General features: G+C 43.9%; 1 protein-coding gene across 3 annotated transcripts in view; it reads left to right on the top strand.

Annotated features, from left to right (window-relative positions):
- Window positions 1-16,571, top strand: part of KCNIP2 (potassium voltage-gated channel interacting protein 2) — a 564,205-nt gene that overhangs the window by 447,620 nt on the left and 100,014 nt on the right. The gene's annotated exons all lie outside the window — the stretch shown is intronic.

Below are 16,571 nucleotides of genomic sequence, written 5' to 3'. Positions count from 1 at the left end.
TTCTGGGAAGGTTGTCCACAAGGTTTAGGAGGGTGTCTATGGGAATGTTTGACCATTCTTCCAGAAGCACATTTGTGAGGTCAGGCACTGATGTTGGGCGAGAATGCCTGGCTCACAGTCTCTGCTCTAATTCATCCCAATGTTGTTCTATCAGGTTGAGGTCAGGAGACTCTGCAGGCCAGTCAAGTTCCTCCACCCCAAACACGCTATCTATGTCTTTATGGACCTTGCTTTGTGCACTGGTCCAAATCATTTGGTGGAGGGGGGATTATGGTGTGGGGTTGGTGTTCAGGGGTTGGGCTTGGCCCCTTAGTTCCAGTGAAGGGAACTCTTAAGGCGTTAACATACCAAGACATTTTGGATATTTTCATGCTCCCAACTTTGTGGGAACAGTTTGGGGATGGCCCCTTCCTGTTCCAACATGACTGCACACCAGTGTACAAAGCAAGGTCCATAGGGACATGGATGAGCAAGTTTAAGGTGCAGGAACTTGACTGGCCTGCAGAGAGTCCTGACCTCAACCCGATAGAACATCTTTGGGATGAATTAGATCGGAGACTGCGAGCGAAAGAGTTGGGGTCAAGGACAGTCAGTCTGGGAAGGAAAAGTGTAGCTGATGTTGGAAGTCCTCCAGCCAGGAAATGAGGTGGGCTCTATCTGACTTGTTGTGGCTTTTAATGCACATTGTGAGGAGCTCACCGTGTGTGGTGAAATCAGAGGAAGCCATTTCAGTCAAGGAAAGGAGCCGGTACAACTATGCAAAAGTAAAGGGGAGGCCAGAGTGCAGCTTTAATAAAAACTTGTGGCGAGATAATATAGAGGTTCACATTGTTGATCTCTCCTCCTGAAAATGCTGATTGCCTGGCTGGCAGGTGTACCTTATTAAGTCACTGACCTTGAGCACATCTTCAGATGAGGACATTTCTCACACTCTCCTGATTACCATACCTGGTCCAGAACTTAGACTTTAAAGTTATGGTAGCCAGTTGGTCAACACATTAGACCTTCCTGATCTTCCTGTCCAGGAAACACAACAGGAAAGGCCAGGAAATCCTTTGAAAGTGAATAAAAATATTGGGGGGGGGGGGGTTGTCCTGAGAACAGACCATCCTGTTTGAAGTTCTTCACTCGCCCCCTTTTTTTTGGAGACAACTGTAAAATTTTGGGGGGGGGGGGGGTTGAATGGGGTGGGCCTGTACACAGGATCATAAGTTGGACCTCCTTTCTGAAGACTCTACCCTACTCCACTCTGTGCTATTGGCCCATAGATGCAGACAAGCTGGACACCACCTTTGTGGTGTCCAGCTCATCTGCAACCAGAGCCGGTGACCTTTGAAGCAAATTATAGGTTTCAGGCACGGTCAGAGGCTGTAGGACAGTGGGAAGAATGCCCCTTACACTGGTGGTGAGCAGAGATATTGACCGTTACATTGGTGGTCAGTGAGAAGACTGCCCCTTACATTGGTGGCCGCTGGAAAGAATTCTCCTTACATCGGTAGCCAATGGGAAAAATGGCTGTTACATTAGTGGTTAGTAGGAAGAATTTCCATTACATTGGTGGTCAGGAAAAATAATGCCCCTTACATTGGTGGTCAATGGAAAGAATGGCACTTACTTTGGTAGCCACTAGGAAATATAATTATTTGGAACCCCTGCAACAATCAATTCATTGGTGGTCAGTGGGAAGAATGTTCCTTACATTGGTGAACAGTGAGAAGAATGTTCCTTACATTGGTGATCAGTGGGAAGAATGTTCCTTACATTGGTGATCAGTGAGAAGAATGTTCCTTACATTGGTGATCAGTGAGAAGAATGTTCCTTACATTGGTGATCAGTGAGAAGAATGTTCCTTACATTGGTGATCAGTGGAAGAATGTTCCTTACATTGGTGATCAGTGAGAAGAATGTTCCTTACATTGGTGATCAGTGGGAAGAATGTTCCTTACATTGGTGATCAGTGAGGAGAATGATCCTTACATTGGTGATCAGTGGGAAGAATGTCCCTTACATTGGTGATCAGTGAGGAGAATGATCCTTACATTGGTGATCAGTGGGAAGATGTTCCTTACATTGGTGATCAGTGGGAAGAATGTTCCTTACATTGGTGATCAGTGAGAAGAATGTTCCTTACATTGGTGATCAGTGGGAAGAATGTTCCTTACATTGGTGATCAGTGAGAAGAATGTTCCTTACATTGATGATCAGTGGGAAGAATGTTCCTTACATTGGTGATCAGTGAGAAGAATGTTCCTTACATTGGTGATCAGTGAGAAGAATGTTCCTTACATTGGTGATCAGTGGGAAGAATGTTACTTACATTGGTGGTCAGTGAGAAGAATGTCCCTTACATTGGTGATCAGTGGGAAGAATGTTCCTTACATTGGTGATCAGTGAGAAGAATGTTCCTACATTGATGATCAGTGGGAAGAATGTTCCTTACATTGGTGATCAGTGGGGAGAATGTTCCTTACATTGGTGATCAGTGAGGAGAATGATCCTTACATTGGAGATCAGTGAGAAGAATGTTCCTTACATTGGTGATCAGTGGGAAGAATGTCCCTTACATTGGTGATCAGTGGGAAGAATGTCCCTTACATTGGTGATCAGTGGGAAGAATGTTCCTTACATTGGTGATCAGTGAGAAGAATGTTCCTTACATTGGTGATCAGTGGGAAGAATGTTCCTTACATTGGTGATCAGTGAGAAGATGTTCCTTACATTGGTGATCAGTGAGAAGAATGCTCCTTACATTGGTGATCAGTGAGAAGAATGTTCCTTACATTGGTGATCAGTGGGAAGAATGTCCCTTACATTGGTGATCAGTGAGAAGAATGCTCCTTACATTGGTGATCAGTGAGAAGAATGTTCCTTACATTGGTGATCAGTGAGAAGAATGCTCCTTACATTGGTGATCAGTGAGAAGAATGTTCCTTACATTGGTGATCAGTGAGAAGAATGCTCTTACATTGGTGATCAGTGAGAAGAATGTTCCTTACATTGGTGATCAGTGGGAAGAATGTTCCTTACATTGGTGATCAGTGAGAAGAATGTTCCTTACATTGGTGATCAGTGAGAAGAATGTTCCTTACATTGGTGATCAGTGGGAAGAATGTTCCTTACATTGGTAATCAGTGGGAAGAATGTTCCTTACATTGGTAATCAGTGGGAAGAATGTTCCTTACATTGGTGATCAGTGAGAAGAATGTTCCTTACATTGGTGATCAGTGAGAAGAATGTTCCTTACATTGGTGGTTAGTGGGAAGAATGTTCCTTACATTGGTGGTTAGTGAGAAGAATGTTCCTTACATTGGTGGTTAGTGAGAAGAATGCTCCTTAACATTGGTGGTTAGTGAGAAGAATGCTCCTTACATTGGTGGTTAGTGGGAAGAATGTTCCTTACAGGTAGGCAATGGGAAGAAGGCCTCTTACTTACATTGGTGGTTAGTGGGAAGAATGTTCCTTACAGGTAGGCAATGGGAAGAAGGCCTCTTACTTACATTGGTGGTTAGGGGGGAAGAATAGCTCACTTACAGTGGTAGTTAGAATGTGTCCCTCACAGTCAGCTAAAAGCTCATTGGCATCATACTACTGGCTCTGCCAAGTAGGGATGGACCTTTAAGAATGAAGACATCATCTGATGGGAGGTCAATCAACCACAACTCAAGGTGCCCCTAGCCACATCTGGAAGAACCCGAGGCTTCCACAGAACCTTTGTTGAGAATGGATGATCCACGTTTTTCATGTTATTTTACTAGTTTCAAAGTGGAAAATTATATTTTGAAATAATCAAGACAAAAACCAAAGACCGGTGTGTTCTTTGAAACTCCTCTGTTTGTAATAAGTCCTCCCCCCTCCCCCCTCCCCTCCGGGAGAGTCATCTGGAGAAATAGTGAAACTCTAGAAGGAGTAGGTGTTCTCAGGAGTGGTGTGTTTAAAGTCATGGCGAAACGTTAGACTGTACGGTATTATGATATTTTCATGAGTCAACTTGGCCGAGTTGAGCCTCGTGGTCCCTCGGCCACTCCCGAAAAAAAAAAAAAAAAAAAAAAAAAATTCTCATTCTGAAAGTGAATGATGCCATCGCCCATTATACTCATTAACAGCCGTGCCGTGCAACATTTAACACGCCGCCGGAGCAGCGCTCTTAATAATTCACAAGATGGTACATACGGCCTGGCTTTTAAGCGTAGTAAATCCATACATTAAGGGAGTTAGAGATAAGAGGAAGACAGCTGGCCTTAAACATTGCTTAATAGGTCGGCGAAAAGATGGTTGCTGATTGGTTGCTGCGAATGGTCCAGTTATGTGATATTTAAAGTAAAACTCCGGGCAAGCACCAAAAACCAACATGCTACTGACATATGTGTAGCGCAGCCAAATACTGTACATGTCCCCTGTTGCTTGCGGTACTTACCCTCTCCTCCTGTGTTTTAACCCCTTCAATACCGGGGAGGCACTCTTCACCCCCTTCCTGCCTTCCTGCCCAGGCCAATGTTCAGCTTTCAGCGCTCTCACACTTTGAATGACAATTGCGCGGTCATGCAACACTGTACCCATATGACATTTTTATCAAGTTATTTTTTACACAAATAGAACATTCTTTTGGTGGTATCAAACCACCACTGGGTTTTCTATTTTTTGATAAATAAACCAAAAAAAAAAGACAGAAATTGTTCAAAAAAAATGCGTTTTTCTTAGTTTCTGTTATAAAATTTTGCAAATAAATAATCGTTCTTCATAAATTTAGGACAAATTGTATTCTGCTTCATTTCTTTGGTGAAATAAATAACCCAACCCGGTGTATATTATTTAGCCTGTAGGGAAGTTATAGTGTACAAATTATGGGATGTCTATCTGCAAATTGATCAATCCTGATGTAGTGACGGCCGATCTCATTTCTTGCAGAAAGAAAATGCCAGGACAGTACAAATGCCCCCCCCCCCCCCCCTAAATGACCCCTTTTTTGGAAAGTAAACAGTCTGATGTATTTAGTAAGAAGCATAACAAGTTTTTTGAAGTTGTAATTTTTTGTCACAATTTTTTGGAGAATGAAGAAATGTAAAAACAATATTTCAGGTTTTTTTTTTTTATTCTTTTTTACATACTGTCACCAGTGCAGTACAGTGCATTAATATTTTTAATTCATATAATTCATACGGCAAATTCATATATTTTTTTACATTTTAAATTCATTTTTTACATTAATTTAATAATTTTTTAACTTTTTAAAAATTATTAAAAAATTTAAAAAAATTATTAAAAAAAATAAAAATAAAAATATTCAGTAAGAAGCACAACACGTTTTTTGATGTTGTATTTTGTTTGTCACAATTTTTTGGAGAATGAAGAAATTTAAAAACAATGTTTCAGTTTATTTTTTATTCTTTTTTACATACTGTCACCAGTGCAGTACAGTGCATTAATATTTTTAATTCATATAGTTTATATAATTCATACAGAAAATTATTATTAATTTTTTTTATTTTTATTAATTTTTTTACATTTTTTAATTTTTTTATTAAATTATTTTTTTTTTTTTTTTTTTTTATTATTATTTATTTTATTACATTTTTTACATACAGTGACCAGAACAATTTAGGGTGTTACTCGATCTTGTCAGTACCGGAGTCCCTAAAATGATGAGAAGCCGGAGGTTATTTTCAACCCAGCAACAGGCTGTCCATAAAAGACATGTTCGTTTTTGGGGGTGTATTGGTTTTTATCATTGGCCACATGTGGGGTGGTGCAGCAGGGTGCGGCGTGGGGCAGCGTGGTGGGCAGCGCACTCTGTGATTGGGGTAAAGAGCCAATCACAGCGGCCCTTTTACCACGTGATCAGCTGTGTCCAATGACAGCTGATTGTAATGTAAGCACAAGGCGGTTATCGGCTTTCCTTTCAGCGTGAGGAGAGGAGAGCCGATACCTGGCTTGTGTTAAAGGGACATCTACACTGATTATCAGGGCAGTCCCAACAGTGCCCACTACTGATGCCCATTGGTGCTGCCAACCAGTGCCTCCCTATCAGTGCTGCCTACCAGTGCCTATCTGTGCCCATCCATGCCAACTATCCATGCCCATAAGTGTCACCTATCCATGCCCATCAATGCAGCCTCATCATTGCCCATCAGTGCAGCCTCATCAGTGCCACCTATCCATGCCCATCAATGCTGCCCATCAGTGCAGCCTCATCAGTGCCACCTCATGATTGCCCATCAGTGCAGCCTCATCAGTGCCATCTATCAGTGCAGCCTCATCAGTGCCACCTCATCATTGCCCATCAGTGCAGCCTCATCAGTGCCACCTATCCACGCCCATCAATGCTGCCCATCAGGGCAGCCTCATCAGTGTCACCTCATCATTGCCCATCAGTGCAGCCTCATCAGTGCCACCCATCAATGCAGCCTCATCAGTGCCCTCTCATCAGTGCAACCTCATTAGTGCAACCTCATTAGTGCAACCTATCCATACTGATCAATGCTGCCCATCAGTGCAGCCTCATCAGTGCCGCCTCATTAGTGCCCATCAGTGCCCTCTCATCAGTGTAACCTCATTAGTGCAACCTACAGTATGTGATGTATGAGATGTATGTGATATATGGGATGTATATGATGTATGGGATGTATGGGATGTATATGATGTATGTGATTTATGTGATGTATGAGATATAAGAGATGTATATGATGTATGGGATGTATATGATGTATGGGATGTATATGATGTATGGGATGTATATGATGTATGGGATGTATATGATGTATGGGATGTATGAGATGTATGGGTTGTATGGGTTGTATGTGATGTATGTGATGTATATGATGTATATGATGTATGGGATGTATGGGATGTATATGATGTATGTGATGTATATGATGTATGTGATTTATGTGATGTATGAGATATAAGAGATGTATATGATGTATGGGATGTATATGATGTATGGGATGTATATGATGTATGAGATGAATGGGTTGTATGTGATGTATGTGATGTATATGATGTACAGTATCCGTACTGATCAATGCTGCCCATCAGTGCAGCCTTATCAGTGCCGCCTCATCAGTGCCCTCTCATCAGTGCCCATCAGTGCAGCCTCATCAGTGCAGCCTCATCGGTGTCACCTATCAGTGCCCATCAGTGCAGCCTCATCAGTGCCCTCTCATCATTGCCCATCAGTGCATCCTCATTGGTGCCACCTATCAGTGCACTCTCATCAGTGCCCATCAGTACAGCCTCATCGGTGTCACCTATCAGTGCCCATCAATACAGCCTCATCAGTGGCCATCAGTGCATCCTCATCAGTGCCCTCTCATCAGTACAGCCTCATCGGTGCCCTCTCATCATTGCCCATCAGTGCATCCTCATCAGTGCCACCTATCAGTACCCATCAGTGCAGCCCCATCAGCACACATCAGTGAAGGAGAAAAATGACCTGTTTGCAAAATGTTATAGCACACAAACAAACGAAAATAGATTTTTATTTTTTTTTTATCAAAAAGTAAACCCCCCCCCCCCCCCCCCCCAGAGGTGATTAAATATCACCAGAATAAAGCTCTATTTGTGTGAAGAAAATGATAAAAATGTCCTCTGTGTATAGTGCTGTATGACCGTCATTCCATGTTTGTGTCAAGATAACTTGGACAGAAGATATTTAAGATAACTGTATTTATTGCATTCGACCCCGGAACTCCTCCCTATCAATAAGACCCCTTTCACACCACACCGCCCATAGCGTGGGCGGTAAAACGCTGCTGTTTTTAGCGGCGTTTTACCGCCGGATTTGCGGTGCATTTCAGCCGCTAGTGGAGCGCTTTTACCCCCCGCTAGCGGCCGAGAAAGGGTTAAAACCGCCGGCAATATGCCGCAATAGCGGCGTTTTGCCGGCGGTATTACAGCGCTGCCCCATTGGTTTCAATGGGGAGCAGCGGTGGAGGAGCGGTAAACACACCGCTCCTTCACCGCTCCAAAAAAGCTGCTGGCAGGACTTTTCCCTGACGTCCTGCCAGCCCACCGCTCCAGTGTGAAAGCCCTCGGGGTTTCGATATTGCGATCCGGAGCTCCTCCCCCATCAGTAAGACCGCCCATCACATTTAAGGTATAAAAGGGAGGTGCAGATGGGGGGGGTTGGGGCCAAAATCAACTTTTATAAGAGAGCTGCACGTAACTTCAGCTCCACCGTCTACACCTTTTCCCATGTTTGCGGCCGTCGCGTTTAAGATTTAATAGGGAGTTGCAGATGGGGGTGTGGCCAGGATCAGAAAAGTAGAGTCGCACAGAACTTCAGCTGCACCGTCTACTGCTTTTTCCATGTTTGTGTCAAGTTAATTTGCTTGCTACATAGACAGCAGATATTAATTATGAACTGTAACTGTATTTGTTACATCCGACCCGGGAGCTTATCCCTATCAGTGAGGACGTCCATCACATTTAGGGTTTATTAGGGATCCACTTTCATAGGAGAGCCGCACGTAACTTTAGCTACATTCATATGTGCCTGCAGAAGATGTTTGTTGCAAGCTGTAACTGTATTCGTTACATTCGTCCCTGAGCTCATTCCGATCAATAAGAACGCCCATCATATTTAAAGCATAAAAGGGAGGTGCAGATGGAAGTGGGACCAGGATTAACTTTAGGAACTGCACGTAACTTTAGCTTCACCGTATAACTCCTGTTTCTGTGAAGCTAATTAACCCGCTACATGGAGAGAAGACATTTGTTACAAGCTGTCGCTATATTTGTTACATTCGACCCAGAGCTTATACTTTATCAGTGAGGCCGTCCATCACAAGTAAGATTTAATAGGGAGCTGCTGATGGGGGTGGGGCCAGGATCAGCAATGGAGAGTTGCACATAACTTCAGCTGCATCATATATTCCTTTTCCCCATGTTTCTGTGACGTTAATTAGTCTGCTACACAGACAGCAGATATTTATTACAAGCCGTAGTTATATTTGTTACATTCGACCCAGAGCTTCTACTTATCACTTATCAGTACTAATACTTAATTATTATTATCATTATTATTATAATACAAATAATAATAAATGAATAAATAAATGTAAAATAAATAAACAAATAAAAATCGTAAATAAAAAAATAAATAAATTCAATAAATTAATATTAAGTAACAATAAATAAATAATTAACCCTTAACTTTAACCCTTACTCCTTAAAAAATAAAATAATAATAAATAACTGAACCCTAACTCTAACAGAAAAAATATATATTATTATTATTATTAATGTATTTTCTTGCTCGAGTTTGGGTGTTATTTTATTATTATTTCTTTTATTATTAATTAATTTATTATTTTTTTCATTAGGGTATGGGGTTCGAGCTCAGTTTAGGTTAGGGTTAGGATTAGGAGTTGGGGGTTAGGGTTATTTATTATTATTTTAGTTATTTTTATTTTATTTTATTTATTATTATTATTATTATTATTATTATTATAATTATTATTATACGAATAATAATAAATGAATAAATAAATGTAAAATAAATACACAGATAAATAAAAAATCCTTAATAAAAAATAAATAAATTAAATAAATTAATACTAAGTAACAATAAATAAATAATTACCCCTTAACTTTAACCCTTACTCCTTAAAAAATAAAATAATAAATAACTAAACACCCTAACTTTAACAGAAAAAAATATTATTATTATTATTATTAATATTATTATTATTATTAATAATGTATTTTTTTGTTCGAGTTTGGGTGTTATTTTATTATTATTATTATTATTTCTTTTATTATTAATTAATTGTATTATTTTTTTCCGTTAGGGTAAGGGGTTCGAGTTCAGTTTAGGTTAAGGTTAGGATTAGGAGTTGGGGATTAGGGTTATTTATTATTATTATTTAATTTTTTATTTTATTTATTATTACCATTATTATTATTATTATTATTATACGAATAATAATAAATGAATAATAAAATATAAACGCAATAAAGTAATACTAAGTAACAATAAATAAATAATTAACCCTTACCTCTTAAAAAATAAAATAACAATAAATAACTAAACGCCCTTAGCCCTTGTACACACGGTCGGACATTCCGACAACCAAATCCGACGTATTTTGTCCAAAACTGTTGCATACACACGGTCGGACAAAATTTGTCGGAAAATCCGACGTGATGACGTTATTTCGTTACGACGGGAGTACGTTCACGCTAGTAGCCAATAGCTTTGGTGTAGGAATTTGATCTGAGCATGTGTTGGCACTTTATCCGATCGGAATTCTCTACACATGATCGGAGTATGTCCGATCGGAGCATTTTGTCAGAAAACTTTACCAACAAGTTGGAAAACTTGGTCCGGCGGATACTCCGACGGAAACAGTCCGATGTAGACCACACACAGTCAGAATATCCGACAAAACGGTCCGATCTGACACATTCCATCAGAATCTCCGACCGTGTGTACAAGGGCTTACAGAAAAAAATATATCATTATTATTATTATTATTATTATTATTATTATTAATGTATTTTTTTGTTTGAGTTTGGGTGTTGTTGTTTATTACTACTATTATTATTATTATATGAATATTAATAAATGAATAACTAAATGTAAAATAAATACACAAATAAATAAATATCATAATTAAACTCAATAAATTAATACTAAGTAACTAAATAAATACCACAGAAATCCTGCAGGAGAGGAGTCTGTATTGTAACTGCGCGGCCCATTGTTCCCGGGTTCAGAAACTATCGGTATTTAAACCAGAACAGCTTGTATTTCCTCCCGTACTGTGATTCACAGCGAAATTCCCGGCCTTGCCGCTTCATTCAATATTTAAATTGCTTTTGTTGCATCCTGTAATTGTAACTCCATCTGCGAACACAAGAACCCGCCACGAGAGCGCGCCGCCCCCGGCTTCTATCGGAGAGATCTATTTTTATTTTATTATTTTTTATATATTAGTCACCATTAAAGAAAGCCGCTAAGCTTTCCTTTTAGGCTGCACTCAAAAAACATTCAGGGCGTGTTTATAAAAAAAAAATTATCCCGTGAAACTGCACACACATTCTTTCTGTGTGGTTGGGTCGAATGTTATTAGGCTATTTTCTCTGCGGGTCCAACGTTAGTCATTCGCACGGATTAGAGTGAATCAGGAAAATTATGGCCGCTAGATGGAGCCGATGAGCACAGGCAATACATTTATTATAAATTTACTATCATTCATAATAAAATACATTTTATAATCATTTATAAAAATAATTTTATTTATTAATTAATACATTTTATTTTATAAAATGTTATATATTTAATATAATTTTTATATATCTATTTTTATATATCTATAAAATAATTTTATATTTTATATAATGTAATATATCCACTTGAAGACCAGGCCTTTACTGGCACTTTTTGTTTACAAGTTTAAATCAGTATTTGTTGCTAGAAAATGACTTCAAACCCTTTTTTAAGCAGAGACCCTAGGAAATAAAATGGCGATTTGTGGTGCGAACACTGCTTACAGATGCTTGTCCGGCTCATGTAGACATTCGCTTCTGCATGCAAGCACTGAGTAATGGGGTGCTTTATATTTTTTTATATGTTTTTTTTCTTATTTATTTTACTTTTTTTGTTTTAGTTTTTTCACTTTTATTCCTATTACGAGGAATGTAAACATTCCTTGTAATAGAAATAATGATGGCAGGTCCTCTTTATGGAGAGATCCAGGGTCAAAAAGACTCCAAATCTCTTCTTTACCTTTAAGAAAAAAAAAATTGATCTTTTGCTTTTAAAAAAATGGGGGAGAGTGAAAGAGAGTGGGGGAGAGTGGAGGACAGTAGAGGAGAGTGTGGAGAATGGTGGCGAGTGGAGGAGAGTGGTAGAGAATGGAGGAGAGTGGCGGAGAATGGAGGAGAGTGGGGGAGAGTGAGGGAGAGTGGAGGAGAGTGTAGAAGACTGGTAGAGAATGGAGGAGAGTGGTGGAGAATGGGGGAGAGTGGGGGAGAGTGAGGGAGAGTGAGGGAGAGTGGAAAAGACTGGTAGAGAATGGAGGAGAGTGGTGGAGAGTGGGGGGAGTAGGGAAGAGTGGAGGAGAGTAGAGAATGGAGGAGAGTGAGAGTGAGGGAGAGGGGAGGGGAGTAGAGGAGAGTGGAGAAGACTGGTGGAGAATGGGGGAGAGTGGTGGAGAGTGGGGGGGAGTGGGGGAAAATTGAGAAGAGTGTGGGAGAGTTGGGGAGAATGGAGGAGAGTGGAGGGGAGTGGAGGAGAGTGGAGAATGGGGGAGAGTGGAGGAGAATGGGGGTGAGTGGTACAGAAGGGAGGAGAGTGGAGGTGAGTGGTACAGAAGGGAAGAGAGTGGAGGATGGAGGAGAGTGGAGGAGAGTGGAGGAGAATGGTGGAGAGTGGAGGAGGAGAGTGGTGGAGAGTGGGGGACAGTAGAGGAGAGTGTAGAAGACTGGTAGAGAATGGAGGGGAGTGGGGGAGAGTGGAGGGGAGTGGGGACAGTAGAGGAGAGTGGAGGAAAATGGTAGAGAATGGTGGAGAGTGAAGGGGAGTGGTAGAGAATGGAGGAGAATGGAGGAGAATGGAGGAGAGTGGAGGAGAATGGAGGAGAGTGGAGGAGAATGGAGGAGAGTGGAGGAGAGTGGGGGAGAGTGGTGTAGAGTGGGGGAGAGTGGTGTAGAGTGGAGGAGAATGGTGAGAGTGGAGGAGAATGGTGGAGAGTGGAGGAGAATGGTGGAGAGTGGAGGAGAATGGTGGAGAATGGTGGAGAGTGGTGGAGAGTGGTGGAGAGTGGTGGAGAGTGGAGGAGAATGGTGTAGAGTGGTGTAGAGTGGAAGAGAGTGGAGAACGGTGTAAAGTGGAGGAGAGTGGAGGAGAGTGGAGGAGAGTGGGGGAGAGTGGGGGAGAATGGTGTAAAGTGGAGGAGAGTGGAGGAGAGTGGAGGAAGAATGGTTGTAAAGTGGAGGAGAGTGGTGGAGAATGGTGTAAAGTGGAGGAGAGTGGTGGAGAGTGGTGGAGAGTGGAGGAGAGTGGAGGAGAATGGTGTAAGTGGAGGAGGTGGTGGGAGAGTGGTGGAGAGTGGGTGGAGAGTGGTGGAGAGTGGAGGAGAGTGGAGGAGAGTGGAGGAGAATGGTGTAGAGTGGTGTAGAGTGGAGGAGAGTGGAGGAGAATGGTGTAAAGTGGAGGAGAGTGGGGGAGAGTGGGGGAGAATGGTGTAAAGTGGAGGGAGTGGAGGGAGAGTGGAGGAGAATGGTGTAAAGTGGAGGAGAGTGGAGGAGAGTGGAGGAGAGTGGTGGGGAGTGGTGGAGAATGGGGAAGAGTGGTGGAGAATGGGGGAGAGTGGAGGAGAATGGGGGAGTGTGGGTGGTGTAAAAGTGGAGGAGAGTGGAGGAGAGTGGAGGAGAGTGGAGGAGAGTGGAGGAGAGTGGTGGAGAGTGGTGGAGAAAGAGGAGATGGTGTGGGTGGCCTTGTAGAGTGGAGGAGAATGGTGTAGAGTGGTGTAGAGTGGAGGAGAATGGGGTAAAGTGGAGGAGAGTGGGGGAGAGTGGGGAGAATGGTGTAAAGTGGAGGAGAGTGGAGGAGAATGGTGTAAAGTGGAGGAGAGTGGAGGAGAGTGGGAGGGAGTGGAGGAGAGTGGGTGGAGAGTGGTGGAGAGTGGAGGAGAATGGGGGAGAGTGGAGGAGAATGGGGGAGAGTGGAGGGAATCGGGGGAGAGTGGAGGAGAGTGGAGGAGAATGGTGTAAAGTGGAGGAGAGTGGAGGAGAGTGGAGGAGAGTGGGGGAGAGTGGGGGAGGTGGGGGGAGTGGGGGAGAGTGGGGGAGAATGGTGTAAAGTGGAGGGAGAGTGGAGGAGAGTGGAGGAGAGTGGAGGAGAGTGGAGGAGAATGGTGTAAAGTGGAGGAGAGTGGTGGAGAGTGGTGGGAGAGGTGGAGAGTGGAGGAGAGTGGAGGAGAGTGGAGGAGAATGGTGTAGAGTGGAGGAGAGTGGAGGAGAGTTGGAGGAGAATGGTGTAAAGTGGAGGAGAGTGGGGGAGAGTGGGGGAGAATGGTGTAAAAGTGGAGGAGAGTGGAGGAGAGTGGAGGAGAATGGTGTAAAGTGGAGGAGAGTGGAGGAGAGTGGAGGAGAGTGGAGGAGAGTGGAGGAGAGTGGTGGAGAGTGGTGGAGAATGGGGAAGAGTGGTGGAGAATGGGGGGAGAGTGGAGGGAATGGTGGGAGAGTGGAGGAGAATGGTGTAAAGTGGAGAAGAGTGGAGGAGAGTGGAGGAGAGTGGTGGAGAGTGGTGGAGAGTGGAGGAGAGTGAGGGGAGTGGAGGAGAGTGGTGGAGAGTGGTGGAGAGTGGAGGAGAGTGGAGGAGAATGGTGTAGAGTGGTGTAGAGTGGAGGAGAATGGTGTAAGTGGAGGAGAGTGGGGGAGAATGGTGTAAAAGTGGAGGAGAGTGGAGGAGAGTGGAGGAGAGTGGAGGAGAATGGTGTAAAGTGGTGGAGAGTGGTGGAGAGTGGTGGAGAGTGGAGCAGAGTGGAGGAGAGTGGAGGAGAGTGGAGGAGGAATGGTGTAGAGTGGTGTAGAGTGGAGGAGAGTGGAGGAGAATGGTGTAAAGTGGGGGAGAGTGGGGAGAGTGGGGGAGAATGGTGTAAAGTGGAGGAGAGTGGAGGAGAGTGGAGGAGAATGGTTGTAAAGTGAGGAGAGTGGAGGAGAGTGGAGGAGAGTGGTGGAGAGTGGTGGAGAGTGGTGAGAGTGGTGGAGAGTGGAGGGTGGAGGAGAATGGGGGAGAGTGGAGGAGAATGGGGGAGAGTGGAGGAGAATGGAGGAGAGTGGAGGGAATCGGGGAGAGTGGAGGAGAGTGGAGGAGAATGGTGTAAAGTGGAGGAGAGTGGAGGAGAGTGGAGGAGAGTGGAGGAGAGTGGTGGAGAGTGGTGGAGAGTGGTGGAGAGTGGTGGAGGGTGGAGGAGAGTGGAGGGGAATCGGGGAGAGTGGAGGAGATGGAGGAGAGTGGAGGAGAGTGGAGAATGGTGGGAGTGGAGGAGAGTGGTGGAGAGTGGAGGAGAATCGGGGAGAGTGGAGGAGAGTGGAGGAGAATGGAGGAGAATGGAGGAGAGTGGAGGAGAGTGGAGGAGAGTGGAGGAGAGTGGAGAGTGGTGGAGAGTGGTGGAGAGTGGAGGAGAATGGGGGAGAGTGGGGGGGAATCGGGGAGAGTGGAGGAGAGTGGAGGAGAGTGGAGGAGAGTGGAGAATGGTGGAGAGTGGTGGGTGGTGGAGGAGAATGGAGGAGAGTGGAGGAGAGTGGTGGAGAGTGGTGGAGAGTGGTGGAGAGTGGTGGAGAGTGGTGGAGAGTGGAGGAGAATGGGGGAGAGTGGAGGGGAATCGGGGAGAGTGGAGGGAATCGGGAGAGTGGAGGAGAGTGGAGGAGAGTGGAGGAGAGTGGAGAATGGTGGAGAGTGGTGGAGAGTGGAGGAGAATGGAGGAGAGTGGTGGAGAGTGGTGGAGAGTGGTGGAGAGTGGAGGAGAATGGAGGAGAATGTAATGGGCAGAGCTGATGTTTTAGGTTGGTGAAGTCTTCCATCATCACTCTATATAGCTCTCACCTTGAGTGGCCGGGTCCTGGTCACCTTCATCGCGGGAAAGCTGAGAGCAAAGCCGCCATCTCACCTATTTATCACTTGCTGAGGAGTGAGAAGACTGCACTGCCAGAATCTCTGTATAGGTTTAATTTCTGTGTTCGGAGTGACCCTTTATAGCCATAATTCTCAGTCTTTTCCACTGGAGGTGACCGTTTAGAAGTACTGTATAGAAAATCAGAAAATCATACATCAGAGTCCCCATCACATCAAATTCCCCTCTTCACATCAGAGCCCCCCCCCCCCCCCCCCCCCCCACTACATCAGAGATCTTCCATCACATAAGAGTCCCTCATCACATCAAATTCCCCCCTTCACTCGCATTACGTCATAGTCTCCTCTTCATATCCACCCATCACATCAGAGTCCTCTCATCACATCAGAAACCTTTCATTACCCCCCCCCCCCCCCATCACATCAGTCCACCTCCTCCCTCCCAGGAAAGCATTAGAGCTACACACTCTTGTTGAGGAAAAAATAACAGATCTGGTGGCAGGATCAACAGGCTGTGCTAATGACAGACTGCCTTATATACGGCCTTCTTTATTTTACCCAGAGTTGCACTTTGAAGAAGATCTTCCGTGGCAAACACACATTTTTTCCAGCCTTCTGCCCAACCCCCTAACAAAAATGGCTTTAAAGCCAAATTGTTCAACTCCCCGTCCCCCCAAAAAAGACCCCGTCCTCTGATGATTCCAGGAGACAAAGATGACAGCATCGTGGAAGCTCAGTGTCCCATGAGAAGACAGCTTTACCAGGATGCTCCAGCTGTCAGCTCTGCCAGAAGGCCGATGATGTCACCCATGCCTTCCAGAACCACTGGAGGCCGGTGATGTCACCCATGTCTTCTAAAACCATTGGAGGCCGTTAATGTCACCCATGTCTTCTGGGAACCATTGGAAGGCAGTGATGTCACCCATGTCTTCCGGAACCATTGGAGACCAGGGATGTCACCCATATCTTCCGGAACCATTGAAGGCTGGAG

Source organism: Lithobates pipiens, unplaced genomic scaffold (genome assembly GCF_037356315.1).
Source record: "Lithobates pipiens isolate NorthernLeopardFrog02 unplaced genomic scaffold, aLitPip1_a1.2 Scaffold_25, whole genome shotgun sequence".
Classification (NCBI taxonomy): Eukaryota; Metazoa; Chordata; class Amphibia; order Anura; family Ranidae; genus Lithobates; species Lithobates pipiens.
This window is presented reverse-complemented; position numbering and strand designations above follow the sequence as displayed.